The sequence below is a fragment of the Lygodium microphyllum genome, chromosome 6 (assembly GCF_053477565.2).
Source record: "Lygodium microphyllum isolate KBCC chromosome 6, Lygodium_microphyllum_v1.1.10, whole genome shotgun sequence".
NCBI classification, from domain to species: Eukaryota; Viridiplantae; Streptophyta; class Polypodiopsida; order Schizaeales; family Lygodiaceae; genus Lygodium; species Lygodium microphyllum.
In genome coordinates this window covers 49,094,195-49,105,152 of record NC_141140.1, presented here as the reverse complement: position 1 = coordinate 49,105,152, position 10,958 = coordinate 49,094,195, and the positions used below count along the sequence as shown (strand labels likewise).

The 10,958-nt window shown below is 37.9% G+C and overlaps 1 pseudogene; it reads left to right on the top strand.

The window, feature by feature from the left end:
* The first annotated feature begins 820 nt into the window (after nucleotides 1-820).
* LOC148034536 (uncharacterized) lies at nucleotides 821-5,432 on the top strand (annotated as a pseudogene).
* The last annotated feature ends 5,526 nt before the right edge of the window (nucleotides 5,433-10,958 follow it).

Sequence of the window (10,958 nt, the reverse complement as noted above, 5' to 3'; positions counted from 1 at the left end):
AGGAGAAGGCGGACCGATCAAGCAAGCGAGAGCAAGTTTTTTGTGTGTCAATATGGGTGCGTTTCAAAACGCAGGTACAATAGGGGTGCTGCTTCTGTGAGTTGACTGTGAAGAGCCAGAGGCTTGTAGCTTGCATCGATCAAAGCCACAAGGTAGGTGCTTCTCCTCTCTTGGGTGTGTTTGAGGTTAGAGTGTGTGTTTCAGCTGCGTTTCAAAATGCACTCTCAGTCACGTTGGGGCTTCCACAAGGCCCGCTCTGGCTCCAAAAAGGTTTACTAGTGCGTTTTAAAACGCAATTCATAACCTTCTGTAGCTCGCAAAGCAGGGGATCTGTGAGTGATGCAAGGCCAATAAGCGGCCCTCTAAACTTTGCAAGAGGCAGTCCATGTAGGCGGGAGAGAAGTATGAAGACTTGCAAGAGTCAGTCCGTGTAGGCGGGAGAGAAGTATGTATGGCCTTTTTCAAGTGCGTTTCAAAATGCAGTCGTAGTCACAATGGGGCTTCCTCTTTGAGTCCTGCAAGGCAGTAGGAAATGGAACTGCAGAGGCCAGAGAATTGGGTGATTAAGTGGTGCGTTTTAAAATGCAATTCATAACCACACAGTGGGCAATCAGAGAGTGCTGATGTGCGTTCTGTAGCTTGCAAAGCAGGGGATCTGCAAGTGATGCAAGGACAGTAAGGCGGCCCTCTAAACTTTGCAAGAGGCAGTCCGTGTAGGCGGGAGAGAAGTATGAAGACTTGCAAGAGGCAGTCCGTGTAGGTAGAAGAGAAGTATGTATGGCCTGTTTCAAGTGCGTTTCAAAACGCAGTCGTAGTCACAATGGGGCTTCCTCTTCAAGTCCTGCAAGGCAGTAGGAAATGGAAATGCAGAGACTAGAGAATTGGGTGATTAAGTGGTGCCTTTTAAAACACAGTTCTTGAGCTTGGATTGCAGTAACATGCGAAACCCGTAATGTAATGTCACATCTATTAAGGATTCCAACTTCTGCAGTATGACTGGATAGCTCATGATCTGTTACAAGCAGAGAAAAGGGATGCGTTTTAAAACGTAGTGAAATTGGATGATGCTAATGTATGCAGAGCTATTGATGCCATTTTATGTGGAGCACAAAGTGTTGGATGATACAAGCAAGTGAAGTTGCATGGATGTTACATGGACTGGACCTAGATTAGGGTGCGTTTTAAAACGCAGTAAAAAATGGATGAGGCTTTTGTCTATGATTGGGCAGACAACGTTTGAAGGCCAGTATAGTAATTAGACTTGCTCTTCAAACTAAAATGTTACATTTCATCTACAGGACAGTTGCCAAGTACTCCAAGAATAGAGTTTGAGACATTATTTGCTTGGTTTAAGACATTATCTGCCATTATACTTGCAATGTTTGGCCGTTTAATAATGGATTACTCTCTACAATCTCAGTGCTTTGTATTTTGTAACAGTGTTTTATACTTTGTTTGCATTTTGTAACAATGTTTTAAAATGCTTGCATTTTTTAGCCAGAGTGAGATGAGACTTTTGTTTCTCGAATGTTGCAGGTCAAACGATCCAGTCTCTCACACGTATCTACTTGTGTTGAGCATCTCAGCAGAGATATTGCTGGTATTTTGAAAATCCAATCTCAAGTACTCTTTGTGTATATTCAAGTAATACAAATAGATATATTCAAGCGCTACACATGTACAGATTCTTTTATGTGGTATTTCAGTCATGTCTCCATGAAGGGCCAGAGGAAAAGGTCATGCAAGATCATCCAAAGATAATTTAGCCAATCCACAAAAAAGAACTCGTGGATCATCACTCTCTACAGTTCTAGAGGAGGGTACACCAACTATAGAAAGTGAAAAGACTTCGAGTGTTGTAGTGGGGACTTCAGATCCTCAACTGCAAGAAGAAAGTGAAGAAGGAGATGACACAGTGGTGGGGCAAGGGTCTCAACTAGTACAGGAGGAAGATGAGGAAGCAACAAGCCAGGTTTCCGATATTGATATGCAAATGGTAGGATGTGGAGATGTAATAAGTCAATGTAGTATTCTATCTCAAGAAGTTTGCCCTCATATCCCCTTGTGTCGTATGATTGCACATGCTGTTGTTAGAGGGATCCGTACAGACATGTCCTCTTTAAAAAGTGCATTTCAATATGAGGGTTATTTATCAGAGAAGGGCTCATTTGTTGTGTCTGTATGTAAGTATAAAGGAGAAGAAACACTAGTGACCCCTACCATAGTGTCAACTTGGTCTCCTCTATGGCGTGAAGTGGATGCAGAATTTGAGAAGGAGGTCTTGGCAAAACCAGAGTTCAGGTTCTTGTCTGGTAAAATATTTTACGTATGGGAAGGAAATCATCAGTTGACTGCTTGGATGGAGTTGATCTCACAAATGTACAAAGAGAAAAGAGCTCGCCATGTCAGGGTTGTTTGTTATCTTATTGATCCCACACGGATTTCAGAGATTGCTCTTCTCGCTGGACTCCAAAGAGTCAATAGGTGAGTGTATCAATATTTGTTACAATGAATTGACGTCTATATTTTTATCTATAGAACTCAATCTTACAAATTTTCCTTTATTAGCATGAACGAGTATGCCATCGTGAAACCTAGCTTGCAGGATGTACTTTGGAACTGCAACAATATCTTCAAGTGTGACATCAATGCATTCTTGAGTGCCTTACCCCAGGATCAATTAAAACTGTTGGAGTCCTTGAGAGCAAAAGATAGCAGTGTCAAGGGAAAACAAAAATGGTATCCACTGATAAGGGGGTACTTGGCAAGATTCGTATTTCAGGTAATACATGTCATGGTTGTTATTAAGAGGGATTATAATAGATAAGTTTCCTTTTTAGGGTAAAATTTAAAAGCTTCTCTTTTGTTGTGAAGGTTGAGTATACTTCAGAACTCAAAAAGGTTGAGGATTTGGTATTAAACACAGTCTCTATTGAGAACAGAGAGGAGACATTGAAAAAGGAACGTGCCAAGATACATAAAAGATTGGCAGACAAGATGGGCATGGTATGGCCCTTTTGCTTCTTAGTTTACTCCCCATTACAGGTAAATCTCTAAATATAGGTTTCTTATCCACTTTGCAAGTTCTTAATGTGCTTGATCCCAAGCTAGGGGATCAATGGTTGGATAGAATATTTGCACTCAAGTTTGATAGCCCAGACTCAGTGATTACTATTGCCAAGTTGAAATTCCTAGCAAATGCTGATATGAGGGAAGAAAAAAGATTGGTGATGCTCTCTCTCTTGGATGCAAACAAGAGATTAAAAGATATGTATGGTATGCCATCGTTGGATAATGAGTACATATTGTAAGTGTCAATTTGAAAGCTTTTGTAGTCTTGATATTGCTAGTATCATGTGTATCTTGTGATACTAATAGATTTGATTTTTTTTGTTAAGGTGGTTGACACGGGAGTGCTTTTTGGAAAAGGTTGAGGTCGAGGCTATTCAAGCATTGGAAGACTTGAAAAAAATGTGTGTTTTAGGTACACCATTGGATCTTCCACAGGATTACTTATTACATGATTACATGGAGGGTGTGAAATTAGAGACTAGAAAATATATGTTTGCTCACGTAAGAGCAAGAGAGCAAGCTATAGATGCACGAGGATCAAAGAAGGTGGAAGGTCCTCAGCGCCAAAAGAGAAATGAAATCATAATGTCTGCATATCGAGTTGTCTACATGTAGATTTTTTGCCATAATGAGCTTAACTTTAGTTGCTCTTTGTTTATTTTAATAGCTAGTGCTAATATGTCATGCAAAAGGTATCTACTTCATTTGATTGGAGAGAAGAAGATAGCCAGGGTTCCAGATCATTGCAAAGGATGGATTGACAGAGATAATGAGGAAGTATGCATGTATCCCAAGAGCATGCATAATCTCTCTGATTGGGAGATCGACCATTGCCCTTGGTGGGTGGATCTTGGAAGTGGATATGTTTTGGAAAGAGAGAAGGAATTGCACAAAGTGCATTCCAAAAAATCTGTTGATACACCTCTTGGGGATCGATGCAATACACGGTCTAAAAAGGAGACAAAGAAAGAAAGTGATGGTAAGATTATATTTTGGGTGCAATGGTTTTGAAGTTTTTTTTCCTTGTTAAAATGCGAATCATTGCAAATGATTTGTGCTGCAGCAATGCAAGAGAGAGAAGACAATAGTCCCAAACAACATGAAGTGGAGCAAAGGAGTAGCGTCCAGGGAGGTGGAATAGATTATATCATTAGAGATCATAACACATGTTGCATCCAATTTATACTCATATATTCTTGTTTATTGCAGGGCAAAGGGTTGCCATCAAGGAGATCATTCCATTTGTATTTCTTCCTTGCCCACTAAATGATATGCATTCCAATAAAGATGATGACGTGATAAGTTATGGGTGCATGATGGGTGACTACATCTCTATGGGGCAAGATTTTATTGCAGGGAGAAAAAATGATGCTTACAAGACAATACATGAGTTCTTTTCTAGGCTTGCAAAACATGATATGACATATGTACGGAATGGGAAGCATGTGAAATGGGCTTGCGATGTTGTCTTCATTGACTTTCCTACTGGATGTTTGATTGATAAAGAAACCACCTTGCCTGCTTGGAATATGCTCACGGAGGCACACATTCGCCTAGGAATTATAGTTGCTGCTGCCTCTTTGGGAGATAGTGGATGGTTAGTTACTTGGATTACTTTGACAGGTATATTGTCCTGATCAATGTGTGTTGGCATAAGTACTTAACTAAACAAGAAAGTAAAGTTTTTCTTTGATAAAATAGGTGATGCATTATCTTGGCTTGAGAAGTACATACATGTGCTTGGTCTCGAAGTTGTCAGGCGAGTTTTTGTGCTTGACAAGCTTCCATATGGCTATGGGGAACAATGCGATCTTGAGGTGTCAGTAAGTGATCTTAAACTTTTGGTTTGTAATTCTTGTAATGAACATATTTGACCTTTATGCTTTATGTAGAGCCGATCTTCTCTTTTGGTATTTTCTCATCGTAGTGGATGTCATCCACCCACCTTTCTTGGAGAGAGCAACTCTCAATTCCGTAAGTTGCAAATTGATCCTTCGAGTGACTGCTGGCCCCATTACCTTCCAGAGAGAAATAGATTGGCACGACCATCTTCTTCGACTCTTTGGCGTGGAGGTCTTCAGAGATCACTTGTATTCTTGCTCTGTGTATTAGATCTTTTGTGTCCACCATCGGGATTGATTTTGGAGATGGAGTGTGGCACTGCACCTCTGATGCATGCATGCCAAGCATCTTCTCGTCCATGTTTTTCATTTGATATATGTGAAGATATAGTCGATGTTGTGGTTCGACCTCTTGTAGAAGAAGTAGGTGCAAAGAGAGCACGCTTGGGTCTTGATGATGAGGAGCTAGAACTAGATGCCTACAAAGTGTAAGTTGTGGACAATCCCTATGATGATTAGTGAGCATTCAAACTTCTGATACTTTGGAAGCAACTTTTATTATTGTCACTTTTATCAGTAGAACTTATGTGTAGTTATGGTGAAACTAGTTATGATGAAACTAGTTATGGTGAAACTAGTTATGAATCTTGCTCGCTTTTTTGGGCTCGCTCGGTTTTGTTCGCTCGTTCAATTGACTGCCTCCTGGCCACCTATTCATCATAGTTATAATAGTTTTTATATTGTATCCAGATCTACTAGATCTAATGGATTGATCATAGTCCTCGATCAATCTGGAGTAAAAAAGTGGATATGAGTGGAAGTGGCTCTGATGTAGTGTTTGAGACTATAGTTGGCTATGAGTTCCCTAGTAGTAGTATGCTATTTAGAGGCTTGAGAAGTTTATATCCACTCATATGTGGGAACTTAGTTTACATAAAAAATGATATCCTCTTATTTAGAGTCTTGAGAAGTCATGTTGACTAAGGAATCTGTAGGTGGTGGATCTTTAGATAAACCTTTTTCCTAAGTAGGAGTATTGTATGAAGGCTTAATGGGGACCTTGTTATTAAGCATAGTGTTAATAACTAGTTTGTTTGGTTTATTGGATATCGTCAGAATAGCTGTGATGGTTCATGTATTGCTAGGATGCCTTGTGTATAGCCACAAATTATTTTAGTAGCCAAAGTTTGTATAGTCTTCATAATACCCCTATGCTGTAAGACGGGCCATTGGAATCCATTGAGAGGTTGGATGCAAGTTACTATGGGAATGGTGACATTGATAAGCATGTATTTGATGACATTTTCCTAGCATGCGATGTGAAGAGTTTTGTGAGGAGGTTCTCAACTACCACTTTCAATGAATGGTGGAGCTCACATGTGACTTCTTGTGGGCTTGCTTGTTTAAGAGCTAGATCAAGAGCATTGTGTTTTTAGGTGTTTGATCGGATTGAGACATAAGAGTGATTTGAGTAGGCTTGGATTGCACCTCTTTGGAAGAATTGAAGGTTTTGATTACACATGCATCTACTAACTATAGATAGATGCGATTATTGACATAGTTAACATTGCAATTAGTGAAGAACTTGAACATTTGTACCAAAAGAACCTTAGTGCCACTCTGCCCAAAGTTTGAGAGAACATAGAAGAGGAGTGGACTATTCTCACTATCAATGGTGACTATCAATTTACACTTACACAATAAGGAGAGTAAGATCATCTTACATATGGATTTATCTCTGCATCCGTGGGTTGTAGCTATGGCTAGCCTAAATTTTTCCAATAGCAGTGGGAAGTGCGTCAGCCACCAACATGACTTAGTTATTATAAAGTAGATATGAAGGTAGGTTATTAGAATAAGAGGCTCATCTTCCATATCCAAATTGCTAATGAGAACAATGCAAACATTTATGATGGGGTTAGTTGGATTTGGATGGGAGTGTAGTGCAATAATATGTTGCTACTATTACTTAAACAATATGTTGCTACTATTGCTTAAACTATTTACCTATCTCCTTACATTAAATTCTAACCTACCTATACCACACTTACACCCATAGAGTTAGGTGCTCAACAATAGGTCTAGTCATACCAAACTTAGATTTCTCACACCTCACTCATGCTATCCTTTTGTATATTAGAGTGTACATGCACATTCACGGTTAGTAGACCTACATTCCACTTATAAATAGAGATAATTCACACATAATCATGTATTGTTTATGCTTGTCCTTGTAGACACACCTAAGATAAGGCTCTCATAGGTGCACTTAAATTAGGGCGCCAGTGACTCCTCAAAAGCACTGTCCCATATCCATCACACTCTAGCATGACACATTATGTTTCCACAATACACCTTAGGCATTATTTGTTTGCATTTTCAAAGGAGAAAACAACATGAGCCAAGAATATTATATTTCAATTTTGAAGGACACATCCAAGTGACATAAGACTAAGGGCTGAGCTAGAAGCTAGAAATTATGCCAACCATTTCAATAGCGTATACAACTAGAATTACTCACAGATTGAGCTACTTGAGCTAGCAAACCCTATCAAAGCCTACTTGCCTAGACCTATTTACATTTGTGAGCTAAACCCAAGAGAGTTTTCCATAACATTCAATTGCAACACATTGAGTATTTATCATAACACTATCAATTATCCTTGAGAGATTGATACACAACACATTTTCTGATTGGATTAGAGGACCGATTGCTATGGCATAGAAAACATATGATCCAATAGGGCCAAAAACATTTCAAAAATGGCACTTATAAGAAAATGATTAACTTGCCAATTAGAAGAGGTTTTAGAGTAATAATAGTGCACAGATCGGATGTCGTAAGCGCGCGTAGTGAGTATCAGAAGGTCTCCAAGAACAAAAGAACTCTACTTTTTGCACTCAAATCAATGTAGAAAGCTTGCACGACATGATCAAGAGACCAATTGGGTGCAATCTCCCCCCATGCCTTGTGTGAGCGCTCCACAAAGCATGTATTTTATGTATTAATCATCTTCAAGCTCAAATAATAGCCCAATTACAAAATAGCATGCTTTTGGATTTTGAGTTTGCTTTTGTGCCAAATAGAAATAAAGCTAATGGGCGGGTGCCCAAGAAGTCAGGCATACCCAATACAATGTCCAAATACAAATATCTAAATCGTGCGCCCATGCGCATACAAAAATAATAAATAAATATCAAACGCCTTGATAAATAGGCGCGATAAAAATATAGGCGCCATGCCTAAGGTATGCGCCCATCAAAATATTGACAATAACTGGAATACACGCTATCCTCCAATGCTTTCCACTGCCACTGCTGCTATCTCTACACATCAACTGAAGCATTCACAATTGTTAGTAAAATAATACAATTAAACCGACAAAAGTGAATACCTAGCAGTCTTCAGCTACATAAATAAATTAATTGGTTAGGAATCAATCCTAACCTTAATTTATCACGAGTGCGCACTCTAAACTCATAAACATTTATTAATTTAAATATGTATTTTGCGGAATCACCCGCTATGGAATCACCCATGTACACACTAAATTAACAAAACGCCCGAAAAGGATAGGCGTCCCCATCGACTTCTCGCACAAAGAATCCACTTTATGTATGAGTCCCGGAAATAAAAGTTTACGGAATCCACCGTAAAACCTCATGGAATCCACCATGTAATATGCCTCCTGGCATCATACCCCCGGGGTGGGATAGCAATTGACCTCAATTGCTATTAGCTCAATGTGGAGCTAACAGAGTGGGAAAAGCATTTAAGTCTCTAGCGTGCATCCATGGGCCTCTTCAACAGGATGGTTTTTAAACTTGACCAAATATCTAGAGTATCTACGGCCAGTTCTAGTGGTTATAAAGTCAGTATCTATAATAGCTTCAGGCTCAAGGATTTCAGTCTCTTCATCTAACAAAGGTGGATTTTCATAGACAGGGTGTATAGGTAATTGGCCTCTAAAGGGTCGTAATAAACTAATATGAAAGGTGTTGTGAATTTTCCAATGTGGTGGTACGTAACCAAACATAGTCATCAACTTTAAAATTCATGGCCTGTCTTTTATTATTTGCTTGTTTTGTATATGATTACTGGGATTTGGCAATCATATCTCTAACTTCATAAAAAATAGTAGCATGCATGTTAGCAAGATCATCAGCACTCTGAATTTTATTTGATAAAGATGCAACAAGTGTAGGCAATCTATAACCATAAATAACTTCAAATGGTGCTTTCTTTGTAGCTATGTGTGGTGTATTGTTATATGCAAACTGAAGTAAATGTAGATGCATATCCCATGTATGTGGTTTTGAAATAGTGTAAGCACGTAAAAGATCTAAAATAGTACTGTTAGTAGCTTCTGTTTGACCATTTGTTTCAGGATGAAATGCAGATGAAAAATCAATCTTTGTTCCTAAGTTAGCAAACAAAGTAATCCAAAAATTATTACAAAATCTAGAATCACGATCAGAAATAATAACTTTTGGTAAACCATGATTAGCAAACACAATTTTCAAAAATAATTGAGTTGCTTGAGATGCAGTTAGAGTTTTCTTGCATGGAATGAAATATGCTTGTTTGCTAAACTTATCGACAACAGTCCAAATCATATCATGGTTAGCTTTAGTGTTAGGTAAACCAGTAATAAAATCCATAGAAATTTGTTTCCATGGTCGTGATGGAATAGATAAGGGCATCAATAAACCATATTATTTACCATGGTGTCTTTTAACTCTTTGACAAAATAAACATTCAGAAACAAAGTTAGATACATCAGTGTCCATATGTGGCCAATAAAAATCTTCAGTCAATGTACGCAAAGTAGATATAATACCTCTATGACCTTGATATGGAGGACAATGAATCTCATTCAAAACAAAAGATCTAAATGGAACTGTTACACATAATCTCTTTTCATAAAACATGAATCCATTATTGTAAGACAGTGAATCAATAGGAATCCAATTATTTGCAACTAATTTATTCCAATCAGATTGAAAAGTAAGATCCTGATGATAAGTATCTTTCATAGGGATAAGAGAATCAAATGATATAACAGAAATATTATGAATTGTCAGTCTTCTACTTAAAGCATCGGCTACAATATTCTCTTTACCTGGTTGATATTGTATAAGAGGATGAAAACTCTGAATGAAAGCTGCCCATTTAATATGTCGGTCAGATATTTGGGGTTGACTAAGGAGTTGTCTAATGCTTTGTTGGTCAGTTTTAATCATAAATTCAGAACCCATTAAGTAATGTTTCCATTGACGTAAGGCTTGTACTATAGCTAGCAATTCTTTATCATATGTAGAATATTTAAGTTCGGATAGTTTCAGTTTACAGCTAGAATAGGCTATGGGATGATTATCTTGCATAAGTACGGCTCCTATTCCAGATCCGCTAGCATCAGTAACTACTAAAAAGAATGGTCTATTGAAATCAGGTAGTTGTAATACAAGAGCATGGGTTAATGCATGTTTCAATAAATCAAAAGATTTTTGTTGATTATCAGACCAGTTATAAACAATACCCTTCTTTAAAATTTTAGTCAAAGGCAAAGCAAGTAATGAAAAATTTCGCACAAACTTTCTGTAGAAACTAGCAAGACCTAGAAAAGAACGTAACTCATGCATGTTATGGGTATGGGCCAATTTAAAATTGCTTCTATCTTTTTAGGGTCAACCTTAATACCTTCTGATGAAACAATGTGTCCTAGATATTCAATTTCTGTTTGAAAGAATTCACTCTTTTCTGGATTAGCATACAATTGATTAACTTTCAACAACTTGAAAACTAAAGACAGATGTTCATAATGCTCATTCTCATTTTTATTGAATACCAATATATCATCAAAGAATACTATAACACAATGTTGATATTTCAAAAATATGCGATTCATCATGCGACTAAATGTAGCAGGTGCATTAGTTAGACCAAAAGGCATCACTAAAAATTCATAATATTCAAATTGTGTTCTAATGCAGTTTTGAATATATCAGATTTATCTAATCTTACTTGATGATAACTAGATTTAA